The sequence below is a fragment of the Dermacentor silvarum genome, chromosome 7, assembly GCF_013339745.2.
Source record: "Dermacentor silvarum isolate Dsil-2018 chromosome 7, BIME_Dsil_1.4, whole genome shotgun sequence".
Lineage (NCBI taxonomy): Eukaryota > Metazoa > Arthropoda > Arachnida > Ixodida > Ixodidae > Dermacentor > Dermacentor silvarum.
Window position 1 is genome coordinate 89,679,876 of NC_051160.1, and position 17,091 is coordinate 89,696,966.

Below are 17,091 nucleotides of genomic sequence, written 5' to 3' on the forward strand. Positions count from 1 at the left end.
GTCGTTGCAGGAGGAAGTGGCAGCCGTATTAGAAAGTCGGTCGAAGCGTTGTACGATGCGTGTGCTCTTCTCTTGCTCAAAATTCCGGCATTCCTTAATGATGGAATTAACCGTTCATCAGTTTCTGCAAAGCAGGAGGTTGAACGCATCGTCCGCGATGCGCTTCAAGATGTGCCCAACCCTATCGCACTCCAGCATATCCGCGTCCGCTTTACGGCGAGTCAGAACGTCTTGAATTTACGCGACGTACGATTCAGTTGATGTCTAGACACGAGACGCTAGCTCTAGCTTGGCCTCCATTTGACGTCCCACAGGTCTCCCGAAAAGATCATGCAGCTTTTTCTTGCAGGAGTCCCAGCTTCTAATGTCGGCTTCATGCGTCTCAAACTACACTTTCGCAGTTCCTCCCAAGTAAGAGATCACGTTGGCCAGCAAAAAGGTGGCATCCCTTTTGTTATGCCTACCGACGCGCTCATACGACGTCAGCCAGTCTTCGACCTCGACCTTGCCAGTGCCGGTGAAGATTCCCGGGTGACGTAGCTGGGTTAGCACTACTTCCGCTGGTGCCTGAGCGGCGGAGGCAGCGTGAGTAGCCATAAGAGCGGAAGCGATGTGACGCCCGCTGCGAAGATCCAGGGCCAGCCTGGGGTGAGATTACCCCGCACTTCCACCGACATGTTACGGGGAGAAAAGAAATGTATTTGCAATATATATATATATATATATATATATATATATATTTACAGGGTTGTAGCTCAGTGCCCAGGGTACCACCATGATGATGATGAGGATCCTTTATCATGGCTCGCACCCACTCCATCTACCGATCTCCGAGACACTTCAAACTCCTCTTCACCTCCCAACGTCATTTTGTCCACCGCGGCACAAACTCATACAGGACAATATTTTTGTCGGGTATGTACCGGGGTAGAGTCTGTGTTATTGTGCTGGGTTAGGGTACGTGAGCGCCTGCAGTTGTCTGAAGGCCGCCGCCTGCACCCTGTCCAGCTTGTCGCTGGGCCTAGGGAAGTTTCGGCAGGCCAGGCAGAGAGCTTTGGTAATTTCGTTGTAGCTCGTCAAGCAGTCTTTGGTGTTGTCCCATGGACGACGGTCGCCGGCGCGGTTCGCGAGCTCACGTGCCTTGGCGTGTGTCGTGTGGTTTCGGTTGCGATGCGTCTCCGATACTTATCTCATGTGCGCTGGGAACCACTGGATTCTGGTTTGAAATTTTACCTACCGCTGGACTTAGCGATTGCAGAAGACTCGGGCTGCTCTCTGTGAGATCCATCCTTTGGCGAAGTTTCTGACCGCCTGTCGCGAGTCGCAGAGAGCCGTCGTGCACGTCGGATCCGCGAGGGCGAGTGCCACCGCCGCTTCCTCCGCTTGTTCTGCGCGCGCTCACGAACAATTGCCGATATGCGCGTTGTGCCTTTCGAATCGATGACGGCAGTCGCGAATCGCGAGCGTTGTCGTATTCTGCGGCTTCAACGAACCGTGTCCCTGTTTCGTCTCCGTGGATATGGATGAGAGTTCTGGCCCTGGCCACCCTTCTGCCCCGGTCGTGTTCCGGGTGAACGTCCTATGGAATTGGGTCGACTCTTAGCGTTTGTCTCATCGCATCCGGAAGGGTGACTTTCTGGGCCTTGTTATGTGTGGTAACGGATGCCGAGGCTGTCTTTGATCTGGCGTCCCGCTCTCGTGCCCGCTAATCTTTCGAGTTGTGAAGTGCGCTGCGCCTCGGCGATGTTGCTCTGCGTATTGGGAAGCCCAAGCTGTGGGAAGCGGTGCGTTCTGGTGGACTCGGATAGAGCCAGTGATATTTTGTACGCCCTGCCGACAAGGACGTTGATCTTGGCTTCTTCTCATTGTACTACTTGTGGAATGCCGCGACGTACGCAATGTAGTACATGACGAAATAGTGTATCAGTCGTCTCAGACTCGCCTGCCTCATTCCGTTTTTTATGTTAGTGACCCTTTTGAGGAGTCTCATGGCGTTAGCCGTCTTGTGGTTGAGTTCAGTATTCGTTTCGCCGTTGACACCATTGGCATCGATTATCATGCCGAGCACCCTTATTCTCTGGCCTATCGGGATGGTTGCTTCGTTGCTCGTGCGTAGTCTGATTTCTTCGTATGGTCGCCTGGTCATCGCCGCATTCCCACCACCCCCGGGTGGTCTAGCCCCTTTGCGTAGGGTGGTAGAGTGGGAGTTCTGACTTTTCCGGCGACCGTCGTAACCCTCTATAAGGTGTTCCTCTAATGTGTTAATTGCTGGTTGCAGCGCCGTTTCGATGTTGCCTCAATGGTTCGCTGTGACTAATAACAAAATTCGACAATTAGGAAGTAGACATACGTCTACTAGTGCCCCCAGCACAAAAAAAAAAAACACGAGCGAGATCGCCGCTTGTGTTGGGCGTGGAGCGGAGGCAGGAAATGACATGGAAGTAGATGGCGCGCACCGCACTAAACGGAAGGCGGAAGGTCCCGCCGCAGTACCCGCGGAGAGCAACGCGGAGCTGCACCCTAGAATTTCAAAACTCGAACGCGTGATCGAGACCATGGTTACTGAGCAAGCGACCCAAAACAAACAGCTGGTAGGGAGCTTTGCCGCTCTTAGCTCCGCGATGACTGCGGTTATGTCCCACATCGGATTAACAGCGGCAAAATTTCAACCTGGTCCTCAACTTCAGTCTCAGGTGGTAACACTGCCTGCACCAACGCCAGAACTGAACATTCTGCACAACTCGGTAGCTCAACGCGTCGCCGGAGGGCCCACAAGAAAAGCTAGCGCGGCTTCACCGCGCATGGAACCGCACAAACAAACGTGATGGCCAACGTACCAATCAATCATAACATGGGAGTGGAATTGTAGAGGTTTCGTCCGTAAACGCCGGTCTGTAGAATACACGCTTCAAAATCTCCAAGCGAAACCTGATATAGCTGCCCTCCAGGAAACTGGGATAAAGGCGAAATTATCATGTTTTGCGACTTATTACAAAATTACCTCTCCAGACATCTCTCCGCTCGTGGCGATCATGGTGAACAGAAACCTGAGCACCAATAAATTAGACCATGAATTCACGGCGGTGTCATACAACTTCCTTGAAATCATGCCAAAGCGACGATCCGACTAAACGTTCTACATTCTGAACGTTTATTGCCCCCCTAGGGATAAAATCCTAGCAGTAGCTACACGCATAGGCAAAGCATATAAAACAGCAAAGCATGCACAACTCGTGGTTCTCGGAAATTTTAATACGCATCACTCGGCCTGGGGCTATCGAATATGGGCACTAAAGAAGGGCACTACACTCTGGGAGTCCGCCCAAGGCTTCGGTTTTACCCTTCTGGTGTCCCTGAAAGACAAAGTCGTAAAGGCAATAGCGTGAGTCAAAACACCTTGCCTGGTTTAACCTTCACCAGGAACATAGACAATGTCATCTGGGAGAATACGGAACTTAACGTTGGGAGTGATCATTACATTCTCTCCATTACGGTACCCTCCAGAGGCTACAAAGAGAAAAAGCTAAAAAGTAAGCACACTAAATGGGACGTTTTCCGGTATGTTCGGAATAGACGTGAACCCGCACCTATTACAAACCTTGAAGAGCGGATATCCACTCTTCTCAAAGACGCAGCTAACTCAACTACGGATGTAGAGCAAGAGGAAGACGGCCCAGCTCCTGATGCTAAATTTGTCCACATGTGGTCTGTACAGCAGAGATTGCAGAAACGCTGGCTCGCGCAGAAACAAAACCGTGACCTACGCGAACGCCTCGCGCAACTCGAAAGAGATATGGAGAAATACTCACGACAGCTTAGTCAGGAACACTGGCACCAGCTATGCGACCTCCTTAATGGCCAGCTAGGATGCAAAAACACCGAGTTTCTGCCTAAACACTTACTTGACCCCACTCAGACTAGAACAGCTAGCATCACAAAAGAACCTTCAAAGTAACGTACACTCCTTCTCTGGAGATAATGATGCCCTCTTTGAAGCTCTAAAAACCGCTACTTTATTGCAACATTTTTTGCGCCACAGACGCCGACACCGACACCGACGCCGACGCCGTATTTTCTGCGACATGGGGCCCTTAACGCTGTCGCGTTAATATAAGCAACGCGCCTCGTGTATGTGCCCGAGGAGACCATGAAACAGAAGAAAATGCATCGCACAACCCATATCAAGTGGGAGACGAGAATTCAGACATCTTCAACGGATATATTCACCTAGCGAGTTCAAACTTTTGGTACACGTCAGCCATAAAGTAAACAACTGTTTTCATTGTATGTGCAATCTTTGCGATTAGTGGTATTCCCAGGGAAGCGGGAAAACTGTGTAAGCGTTTTATATAACACCGTTAAACAGACCAAAACAAATGATTAGCTATTCTTATTGACCATTTGTAGCACATACGTCAAACTTTGCATTCAGATCGCTCTTAACAATCCCGACAGGAACTTCACAACAGCAAGTATCACTATACCTAGCGTGTTTTAAGAATTAACTACTGAGAAATAGCAGTAAGTGTATGTGCAACTATTTTTATATTTGTCACGTCATGCTAGTGTAACTGCGCCGAGGACTGGATCCAAAACTCAAGTTAGGAAGATGTCCCCTTCATATTCGCCAGACTGAACGAACTGCTTAAATTCAAACAAATGCAGATACAGTACTCAAGAATTCTTCAGCAACCAGGACTAAGTAGTACCTTTTGCGACATCTGAAGTACGTGTCATGATAAAGAGCACTTACAATGACCTTCGTTATGCCGCAAGCTTTCTAATCGCATAAGACACCTAACATGTTCTGCCGCAAAGGGCTGTGCGTGACTTCTTTTGGCACAATTATTAACAGCGAAGCTGTTTAAGTTAGAGGTTGATCCCTACGGAGTGATGGTGTTCGCGGTTTCGAGCGCAGTAGAGAGAGTGCGAAATGAGGAGAGGAGGTGCAGAGAGAGAAAGACAGAGACAGACTGAGAGCGAGAGAAATAAATAAAACAAAATTCCTTCGCGCGGCGGGATTCAAACCCGGGTACCCACGGTCCGAAGGCGAGTGTCAACCACTAGGCTATACACCCACGTTGCAGAACATTCATTTATGGGAACCATATGATTGCGTTGTACCGACGATTGTAACACAGCTTGCTATGGGCGAGAGAAAGAGAAAATGAAAGAGGCACACAGAGAGAGAAGGAAAAAGAAACACAGATAGAAAGGAAGAGATAGAGGCTGGAATTGAACCCGGGTACTTACGGTCCGAAGGCGAGCGTCATGCGCACTACGCAATACGCCCACGTTTGCACAGCTCCACTGTGTCATCAGATTTCACAAGCTTGGAACTGGCTAATTATTTTTCTACGCAATGCATCGCCTGCTTAACTCCAATTCTTTAATTTATTAGCAAGTAGAATAACAGCCAGGCCAGTTTGCTTTGTGATTCACAAAAAGAATTCAGGGTCGTATTCAACTTTAGTGCCTCGTTAGGCACCAATTCAATCTACTAAACTTACCGCTGCTGCGGGGCCGTATTATTCCACAGTTCTCGTCTACATAGTAAATTAAGTAATCTCCCTCAATCAGTGGTCGAAGTTTCGGGGTCCCTGTGAAGATAGGGTAGTGATAAGTGGAACAGTTCTAGACCAGCACTCATTGTCAATTCGATGAGTAGTAAACTTTATTCTACTGTCCATTTTATGCTAGAACGCGCTCTCACAATGACTGCAATGGCAGTATAGCAGCAAATTATATGGAGCTGTCAGGTGAGTCCTGAAACATTAGGTTTGTCTAAATTTATGCCTCATCGCATCCCATTTGGAGTAAAAACTGAGCTTAGAACAAATATTCAAGAGCCAAGAAAAGCGGGAATTGCCGACTTCCATTTAACCCGAGGCAACAAAGAAAACACAGACTGGTTTATCAGAAATGAAATTTTGCACTTGAAGAAAAACTTATCCGAATACTGGGGATTGAACCTAGGACCAACGCCTTTTTCTGGGCGGTCGTTTTACCATATTTTCTTAACATGAGGCTAGCGGATTGCAGCACGTGGCCAAATTATTCGACAACTCGAAGCAAAGAGACACAGAATAAGGGAAATGAGTTCGGCGGAAGGCCGCAAGGTGTAAAGAGGGTCCTTAAAATGTATAATTCATCCATCTAATGTACCATGAAGCTACACGTGCTACGCTCACCAAATGACAGTTTCCGCTTCATGGACCTCCACCATGGAGGAGTCTGCAGAACTAGTTTGCCATTGCTAAGAACTACGGTGTAGTGCAAATAGGCTGATGGCTCTGTTGTATCAATAAGCACACTTGTGGTGCACGAGTCACGCATTGCTCTTTCGCTTCTATTTCCAGCTGGCATATTCGGTAATTCACCGAACTTTTTTACAGAACAAATGTACGTGTTCATTCTAGGAAACCATACCAATTTTTCTCAGGAAGGAGGAGAAGTGGCGAAAATGATGTATATTGATACGTAGCATTGTTTGTCTAGGTTTCCGGGATTATTTTACGCTCCATTTTATTTGTCCTTCTGTTTCGTGTCCTACAAAACTAGCAGCACTGTGAAGGCTTAAATGAGGGAATTTCTGTGAATACATGAACTTCTGTATGCTTACTGCCAGGCACTTTTGGTTGCACGAATCTCCGCAGCGATATTTTGTCAGAAACCGTCAGGTGCCAACAGACATCCGTCAAAATCTCACGAAGTTTCATTCAATAAGAGGGGCGTCATAAAGTTCGCATTGTCACTCCAATATATTTATACACGACACGACATGAAAATGAGTGTGCGTCTGTCTAGTTTAAGCGCAGAATAAAGCCTGTGTTCTATTGACCCTTTTCGTGGAGCAGTTTGTTCTAGAGAAACGAGATGGCGCTTACGGCAGCGCGCCATACGTTGCCTCAGCGACAGCGCACGAATATGAAAACCATTACCGCTTCTACCTTACTTCTGTGCGATCAGCTGTCAGAACTGCAACTGAGTTTTCGCTCACGCACTGTGCTCCATTCATGCTGGTTTGAATCGTGTGGATTAAAGGCGCGTGCATTAGTTGGCTGCAAAAATAGTGACTGGCATATTAAGGAATGTAATGAATATATGGGGCCAAGTTCGCGGACCGCTTCTGCAACTGTCCGTACGTGTTTCCGTCACTTCGAGATGTGCGGTTTTCCTCGAGGATACACAGATTTGCTCCTCCTCCAGCGTTGTATCCGCTAACCTTCGAAAAAAGGGAGTCAGCCTCGGTACGTCGGCAAAAGGGAGGACCGCTCGTTAAACAATGATAAAGGGAGTAGCACCGCTTCCTGTCATAGTAGGTTTTGCGCACAGTATCTACACCCATCTACCCCAACCGGCATGGAAATTTACGCCCACTCTTTCGCGAATGTGTCAAGAATAAGTGAATGGGCGCACACTTGTGTATATGTGCACTTATATACGTACAATAAATGATGGACTACACCGATAGCGCACGAATTGTCGAAGCTGAATGTTTCGTGACGGTCCACGAGAGTAAGCGAGTTACTAGCGATAATACATCTTTGCTACAAGGTATTAGAGTGTACAGAACAGCTACGTTTCAAGCCTTGTGCGCACCAAGAACTAACCTAACGAAACTGAGCACAACCGCGAGTGATTAGGCAGAAAATAATCAGATAGTGACCGCACCGAGAAACTTTACTGAGTCAGAAACGTGACAAGCCACTGCTTCAAAATTTATGCCAAATAAGAAACGAAGAGCAAAACACATTAATCCTGATTCATTTCATGAGCGGAAAGTTTGGAATATATATTTAGCCCTGCTTTTAGAGCAAGCACCATCCATATACGCTGTCTGAGCCGTTTGGACGTGGCCTAATCAGCTCCGAAAGCACTTTTGTATGTTCTCTGAAGCTGTGGCCAAACCTTCGTGTCGTCCAACCAGTCAACGTCTCCAATATCTCTCGAAACAGAGGTTTGCTAAGCCGCGCCAGCATCATACACATCCATTGTAAACACGGAGGCAACGGAGGCAGTTGAGGCAAGCAATGGACGGGTGACCACGTGATCAAACATGGCAGCGCCCACGGGATCGCCGCGAAAAGGGTCAATATAGTACCGCGCCACACCGCTAGGGCAACAAAAATCAGAGCCTTTTTCTCAAAGAAAGATGGTTGAACGCGAAGCTTTCTCCCTTGCAAACTGAATCAGTCAACGTCCAAAGCGAACGGCCACGCAATGAACCCAAGAAATGCTGAGCGACCCGATGCGATGCATATGAGATTTGATTGCTTATTTAGGATTGTATTTTTGAACGTTGAAGTTAAATGAAAACCTTACTTAAGTTGCATAGCCTTTATATTAGATTATGTAGCTGTTGATTACACGCACACACTCACTTTCACGGATGACTCTACTCTTGCACAGTATTGCATTGTGATCGCTGTGGTAGACGGTCAGAGGCTCTGCCATTGCCGATACACGGGATCGGCCTTACGGGCGCGATCGCACTTGCGCTTACGTTCGCGTAAGGCCGCCTCATCTGCCGTGCGCTGCATCTGCGACATGGTTACGGCCTGGAATACATTGCGTGGCGAGGTAATGCAATGCAGATATATACAGTTCGTCTGGGTAACGTGTCGTTGCAGTTCAAATTGTTCTTATCGGTACAACTGCGAATGTAAACGGTAGTGCTCTACGATACCTATGACGTGCGCCGTTATTCTATTGTGTGCGCAGATGCGCAGGTATACAGTTTCATTGTTTAGGGTGGCTTTCCTGCAGTGCGTTTTCGGCGATCACGGACGAATCCGTGGGACACAGAAAGATTCGCTTTAAATGGCAGCACCCAACAGAAAAGTTGAAACACGTGGAGTGATCAGCTATATGTAATTGAAGGGACAAGATGCCAAGTAGATTCATGCCGAGCTGATGGCGTTGTACGGTGACCATTTCCCTGCTTATGACACTGTTGTCAAATGGCGCAGACGATTTCAGTGTGGTGAAACAAGCCTTGGTGATGAAGAACGAAGTGGCCGCCCGTCGCGCTATGGTGAACCACTGATCGCTGCGATGTAGGGGCTCTAGGGATGAGTGTTGAATAATTCGTAGAACACGTTAACGTGAGTGCAGGCTTTGTGCACAGCATACTTTACAACAACTTATACATGACGAAAGTTTCCGCGTGCTGAGTTCCGCGTTTGCTGACGCCAATGCAAAAGGACCTACGGTAGGAAGGAGCCGCAAAAATGCTAAAGCCTTGCGAGAGTGACTCTGGCGACTTTTTTTTTTCGTGAATGCTAGATGCACAATTACGACCAATAAACTAAACTTCAAAGCAAACAATGGAAGCGTGGGAACTCACCCGGGCCAAGGTTGTGCCGTCATCAGGCAAGGTCATGCTGAGCGTCTTCAGAAACTGCCGCAGCGCTCTTCTCATAGATTAGGCCCGCAAAGGCCTAGCTATTACAGGGAAGTACTATTGCTAGCTTCTTAGCAAATTTCGAGTTGCTATCAAGGCGAAGCGTATAGAGGCGTCCGTCTGCTCCATGCCAATGCACCGGCTCACTCAACACAGGGGACGATGACACACACAGCCTTCTTAGGCTACAAAATTTTGTCCCCACCCGCCACATTCTCCTGACTTCGCACCAAGTGACTCCTTCCTATTCCCTCGCATGAAAAGCACACTGCGCGGGAAACATTTTTGTGAAGACGAGGAAGTTATCGCTAAGTGGAGCTCTTCCTGAACTCTCCAATTGAGGAGTTCTGCGATGGCCTTCGGCCGGTCATCCATCATTGTCAAACGTGCACGACCCTGGGAGGAGATTATGGAAAGAAAGAATAAACTTCAACTCAAATTTCATTTACTTGTCTCTGTTTCTTCGTGCCAATAATGCAAGCTTTATGAACGTCCCTCGCAATTGCTAGAGAGACTTATGGCGCTTATGCTGTACTGTTGTACTGAGCGCAGCGCCACTTTTACGTCATAATGCAGAGAAGTGGTGAACGACGCTCCAGACGGGTCGGTCGGCACATCTGCTTCACTAGTCATCATAATTCTGTTGTTGCTATGCGGACGCGTCTCGTTAGGCCTGCGGGCGCAGAAATCCCAGAACTATCTCAGAAATAGGACGCGATATAGGCTCATACCTAACGTTTGAAGTGAGTTTAGAGAGAGCGAAAGCTCATTTCAATAATTACTGGCAATCAGCGCGAGTGAGAAGGTAGCCATTACGAGAATTCATGCTGAAGCGGGATCGACGCGTGCCGCCATGTTGGACATGGCTATCTATTTTATGCTTAAACATTGGATACCTGTTTTAGCGCCGCGATTCGATGCGTATGATCGGTCCTGCACTATCTGCGCATGCGTGATGCGCGTGGGCAGAGATTTCGCGCGTCGGCTCGCGTACATGTAGTTTGGCCTTTACGCGTCGGTACGCTCAATGTACGGGGTCTCGGGTCGGGGCTAGTACCAAGCAATATCAGGCCAAACGCATGATGTAATAAAGAGATCTAGACCTGGTTGCAGTCCAGGAGACCAAGGTTATAAGAGTGGAGGCGACCGGCAGTTTGGTAACACAATTTTTCTTACGGTACAATGTATACGGGAACGGTTACAAGTTACTTGCGAGAACGCTTTGTTTTGTGTGAGTTTTCTTATGGGGAGGCAAAGTTTAGATTCGTTTGTGTCTATGCGCCTACAGAGCCGCATGAAAGATGTTTGCTCTTTCGCGAATTGATTGCGACAGGTGTGTGACTGTGTTGGGCGACTACAATTGTGTTCTTAATCAAGAAGAGGGTCCAACCACTGCTAGTATAAATGATGAAAGTGCGTTTATTAAAGAGTGCGTGAGATAATGTTCTTTAAGTGAGGTGGCACGGTTCGCAAGGGGTGGAAGCCGCCAACACTTCACACACTTTCAAGGCACCAGTCATGCACGACTAGATCGAGTGTATGTATGTTCATAAATTGCGCCTTTGTGTCAACAAAGGCGCAATCGCTGAACTACGATGTTCATGCTGTTTCCTTTAGTGATCATTGTTTAGTGACATTTTAGATAGGCCAGAAGCTTGATGGGAAAGGTGGAAATTGAACACAAATGTAATCAAAGATGAAGTGTTCGTGAATAGAAAAAATAATGAAATCGAGCAGTTTTTAGTGACACTACGCAGGGTCGCCAAAGCATGGGAGTTGTTTACAAAGGGTAAAATTGCACGCAATTGAAAGAGGTGGGCAAATGAAGTAGCGAGGTCAAACACAGGAACAAGGCCTACGGCAGGAGCTGGAATACTTGGTGCGAATCGAAATAGCTAATCCGAGTTTTGAAGAACTGTAGAACGTTAAAAGAAAAGTAGAAAGCTTAGAGGAATCTAAATACAGAGGTTCGATTAAACGTGCCCGAGCTGAAAAATATCTCGCGGTGGAAGCGAGAAATTACGTACGCTCGAGGAAATGAGTTAAGGGTAAGCGAGATAAGGCGTACGCTCGAGGAAATAAAATATTGCAAATAGAATATAATGGTAAGATATCGAGAGAACGGAGAGTTATCATGACAGTATTTGAAACTTAAAAATCGAGAGTTGTTTGCTTGTCATGAGCCAAAGGAGCCAGGCTACGAGGATGTGTTCTTGGCAAAGATGGCAAAGCTTGACTAAAAGAAAATAATTTTATTGGAAAGGTATATTAGTGTGGGAGAAATTCAGAGGGCCATTGAGGATATAAGCTCGGGCAAGTATCCTGGCCCGGATGGGATTATCATGGCATTTTTGCAAGGCGTTCAAGATGGATATGGCAACTGCATTGCATAAGGTAATTTTAGCGGGGGACTTTACCTCCATCGTTCAATCGTGCACTCACAGTACTAATCCCAAAAGACAAATATATAGTAACGTATTAGGTAAAGTAACAAGATACAGGACAATTACGTTGACAAACTTGGATAACAACGTTTTAATGAAAGCAATTGCAGCAAGGCTGCAGGGAGTTGAACGGAAGTTAGTTGGGTTGCGTCAGACATGCGGCATTAGAGGTAGGAGAATATTTATAAATATTCATATGTAGCTAGAAGCATTTTAGAATATTGTGATAGCGATCTCCTCAAGGTAGCTATGTTGCAAATAGATTTAGCTAAGGCTTTTGACATGGTACCACATACTGTTCTATTTCTGTTAGTTATGTAGGGCTTGGTTCCGTCATACGTAAAGGCATCAAAATGGCATATCAAAGCTCATGTACTCATTTAATTGTGAATGGTGAACTTTCACAACGCATACAGGTACTCTCTTCCATTCGACAGGGTTGTCTCTTAAGCCCTTTACTTTCTTTATTTTTGGAGCCGCTCTAGCCAAATAGTTAATAGTACAGAAATCAGGGGGCTTAAGATATGATCGTGTGAAGTGCGTTTGCTAGGTTATGCCGATGACGTTTTCCTGTTTGCTGTGCATTAATAGAAATTTAGCAAAGTTAGCTAATTAATAGAAATTTCTGAAAGGTTTTAGGAGAGAAGCCACAGTCAAATTAAAAAGAAAAAAGGCATTGGTCTCTGGCATGGCCATTGGAATACCATGCCCCCGGTGTTTTTGAAAGCATGCAGTGGCGCACGACATCTAGCACATATGGGGGGGGGGGTACCTTTGGATAGATATCTTGAGAACGAGTCACTCTGGCACGAAAAAACGGATGAAATGCGTGTGATGGCCGAAGCATGGGGTGGCCGTGAATTGTCGATTTTTTCAGGTACCACTATTGGTAACGCTCTTCCCGTAGCGAAAATTATGTATCTTCTGCAGGCTATGTATTGCACACGTTAGCACATTCAAAAAATCCACTGCATCTTTGCCGCGTTTATCTGGTAATCTGCGTGGGAGCGAACATAAAGGACAAATTTTTTTTATGTCAAGCAAAGAAAGGTGGTCTGTCGTTGTGTCACGTGTTTCTTCAGCAAGTTGTATCACGTTTCATATTGATAAGAGATGAAAAAGGACCCGGCGTGGTTGCTTATTGGGTATGGGATTGGGCAGCTAAGCACGAGGTGGCGGGATCGAATCCAGGCGACGGCTTGCACATTTCGATGAGGGCGAAATGAAGAAAACACCCGTGTACTTACATTTAGGTGCAAGTTAAAGAACCCCAGATGGCCCTAATTAATCCGGAGTCCCCCATTACGGTGTGCCTCATAATCAGATGGTGGTTTTGGCAAGTAAAACCCCACATTTTTTTAGAGACAAAAAAGACCCTTTTCTGTATTTTTAGAGCGAAAGCTCTACTACGCCATGCCTCGCAAGGTCCTTCATTGCGTCGCAATAACCATGAGCCGCCGGAGCGTAAGTGTGGCAGATGTGACGTCACGCCACGGGATCCGTTGCGGAGAGGCGTCGCTGCGGTAACACGTGACTAGGCGAGGGTTTAACGGCTGCTTCGCTGGCACTTGGTCGCTCAGCCTCGCCATGGGTGGCGCGCCGGCTGGGCCGTCTGTGCGCGCGCTTGAGCCCAAGCGACAGGCTGAATCCAATAATCCAGTAGATATAACTAGACGCCAGGCTGCGAAATCTCAAGCAAAGACAAAGTTGGCTGCTAAAACACCGGAGAAAATGGAGGGAAGATTAGCACGTTATAAAGAAGATTACCTAGCGTGGAAGCGTGCATTAATGAAACACTGTGTGCGTAGTTATTGAAACGCCAAGCCCAACAGACCTTTCGCTCCCGATAACTAGGTTTACAAGAGTTAAACCTCAACTATTTTTTTAAACAATGCTGACAGTTATTATTCCTGTTTCTTTTTGTTTCTTCAGCCATTGGTCCTCGTTACACAATGTCATGGTTCTTCCGCGAAGTTTTGGCGTCCTATCGGTTCCCCAGGGTATGGTTTTCGCTTCAGTACCTTTCCACTGTAAAAAGAAAGTGTCTTATGACGGACCTCATTGGGAGTGTGTTCCCTATACCAATATGTCAGTTAATGTTTCAAGAAGGGTGCGGGGAAAACGCAGTAGAAAGGGTTAAAAATATGTGGATACCGGCGAACATAAAACGTTTTTCTTCAAGCTTCACACGGGAATGTTACCTGTTAAAACGTGGCTAGAAGAAAGACGGATTTATGTGCAATGGGGAACCAGATGCTTGCTGTGTAACAAAGCTTAAACTATTGAACATGTCTTCATTGATTACAATAATGCCATATTCTTTTGGGACATAATAAAGGGAACTTTAAAGTTAGCCTACCCCTCAATCCACATGTCATTCGTTTTTTACTGCTTGAACGGAATTTTCAACAGGTGGATGTTATCTTTTTACTCGGGCAGCATGCAGTGTGACGTAGTTTGCTGGCATATAGACACTGTGATGTTAAAGGCCGATCTGTGCAAGAATACCTTGTGGAAATGGTGGTGAAAGTATGTGATGTATATAAGATTGACTGCAATGAAGATGTGATGTCAATGTTGGTTGCTTTAGCATATACAAAAGGAGTGTGATCTGTCATCACAAACACTCATTTAGGCTTCTAGCCAAGGTGGAATTAAAGAAAAACAATGCCCTCGTGACTTCAGGGAAGTATGTTCGTCTCGTACCCTGGAGGCCCGGGTTCGATTCCAACCCGGACGAAAATTTACCAGATTTTCTTTTGAATGCCATTAATTTACTTTGTTTACAAGAACCTCCAGGAGAAATTTGACAACAATGCAAGCATTATTGACGCGTTTTTACTCTCTGTACCATCGGCCATTTTTGGTGCCATGGCTCGGTCATGCCACTGGGTTTTTGCATAATGGGGCATACATTGCTTTCGAATTACAGTGAATAAAAATGAACGCAGAAACTGTGCTGGATGCTTAAGCATCCTAAGCATGCGAATCCAAGTATCCTAAGCAGCTTAAGCGTACTAAGTATGCGAAAGCATACCCCCAAATTTCAGTTGGCCCTCCCCAAATTTCAAGCTGGCCCACCCCCAAATTTAAGTTGGCACACTCTCAAATTTCAAGTTAACCCACCCCCAATCTCAAGTCGGCCCAACACTACATTTCAAGTTGGCTCATCTGAAAATTTAGGTTGGCCCACCCAAAATTACAAATTGGTCCACCCCCAAATTTAAGTTGGGCAACCCCCAAATTTCTGTTGACCCACCCAAATTTAGGTTGGCACATCTCCAAATTTAATTTGGGCAACCCCCAAATTTCTGTTGCCCCACCCAAATTTAGGTTGGTACATCTCCAAATTTAATTTCGCCAACCTCGAAATTTCATGTCGTCCCACCCAAATTTAGGTTGCCCCATCCCCAAATATAAGCTGTCCACGCCAAAATTGCAAGTTGGCTCGATTCAAATTCAAGTTGGGCTATCCCCAATTTTCAGTTGACCCAAGCCTAATTTTCAAGTTGGTCCACTTCAAATTTCAATGGGCCCACCCCTATTTTTCAAATTGTCCCCCCCACTAATTTAAGTTTGCCTACCCACACATTTGAAGTTGACCCACTTCCAAATTTCAGTTGGCCCACTGTCAATTTCAAGTTAGCGCACCCCCAAATTTCAAGTTGTCCTACACTAAATTTAGGTTGGGCTACGTCTCAATTTCATGTTGGCCCACTCTCTTTGTGTAAGTTGGCCCACCCCGAATTTCGAAGTTGGGGCTCCCCCAAATTTAATATAGCCCACCCCATTTTCAAGTTTGCCCACCCCCAAATTTAACATGGCCCACCCCAATTTAAGTTAGTCCACTCACATATATGAAGTTCACCCGCTCGCAAATTTTAGTTTGCCCTACCTTACTAAAAGCTTCCGATGCATTTTATTACGAGTCCTATATAGTCCTTATGGGTATTCTCGCTGAGTAATGTTATTTTTTATTTAAATTGTTCCTGATCCCTTATAAAGCTACCAATAATTTACATTTAGATTATTACAAGAAATAAATGTCTCCGCAAATTACGTATTTTGGGCAGATACGAGGCATTACATTTCTCACGTGCATTTTCGCGTACCCGAACTCGCCCAAGAATGTTTACGGATTAACACCATAGGGTTAACCAACCAGACCATGAAGCTACCTCGTCGAAGAAAAAGAACGCAATCCGAATGCGCGATATGACACTTCCTAAACACAACAAAACAGATATAAGGCCATTCCAAATGTTGGGATCTTTCTACTAGTAAGCTGTATGTTTTTCTTGGGGAACATTTATGTGCGAGCAGCAATGACACGGTGCAAATGGCATAGCGAGTGTCGCCATAATGGTAAAGACGGAGCGTGAACAGAGGTAGCATTCCCTTTTATTTGGGGAGTGCGGTTGAGGCGATAATTTCAATAGACAGTTACAGGGTTTTGCCGATATATAGCATCTACAAAGAAGAGAGTATGTTACTTCTACCAATTGGACCACGAATATCCTCTGGACGTCCCGGCTATATCCGCACGTCCAAGTCCCAGTTAGCACGTCCAGTGGATAACGCGACGTCCTGTTTCAAACATCCCTCGGACATCCACAGGATTAAAGTTCTGGGATATAAACAAATCCCAAAAGTTTTATCTTAGGAATGTCCGAAGGATGTTTTCAATGGGATGTCCCGTACCGGACATATGTGGGACCAACACAAACAATCCAACACGTACTTTATATGTACGTGATCTTATCACGGCATGTTAAGTCTCTTCCAGGGCTGCCCTTAACGCACGCTCTTCCGAAAAGACATGTCAGACAGCAACACAAAGCTGCCGCACTCAGATCAAACTTCGAATGAAGAGGATAAATGAAGTTGCAATGAACGACCCAAACTACGCAAGCATATCGGGAGGAAACATCGCGTAGGTAGATCACTGGAACAGCTGCGCATTACCACCTACCGCAAGGTGTAACCGAATCAAACACTGGCCTACGCTCTCCGAACACGCTGAGACAGCCGAATACTGCAACCCCCGCCGTAGAACAGAGAAGTGGCTGCCTTTACTCAGTTGAATGGCCGCCATTCGCCACTGCCTGTTGCATGCAGGCTTTGCGCTGGTTTGCGCTTAGTCAGTAACATGACTTAACGGCGCCGTTTTATTGTGTATCTTCGCCCTTCTAAGTAGGCTTCGAATGCCTGACGGTTGGTGCGCTCCGGGCGCTCCGCGTT

At 46.4% G+C, this 17,091-nt stretch overlaps 1 long non-coding RNA gene across 1 annotated transcript in view; it reads right to left on the reverse strand.

Moving 5' to 3' along the window:
- LOC125946858 (uncharacterized) overlaps positions 1 to 17,091 on the reverse strand; it is a 33,534-nt gene that overhangs the window by 6,394 nt on the left and 10,049 nt on the right. The window contains exon 2 of the long non-coding RNA XR_007467932.1: positions 5,511 to 5,600. This is a non-coding gene — a long non-coding RNA (uncharacterized LOC125946858). The remainder of the gene's footprint in view (positions 1 to 5,510; positions 5,601 to 17,091) is intronic.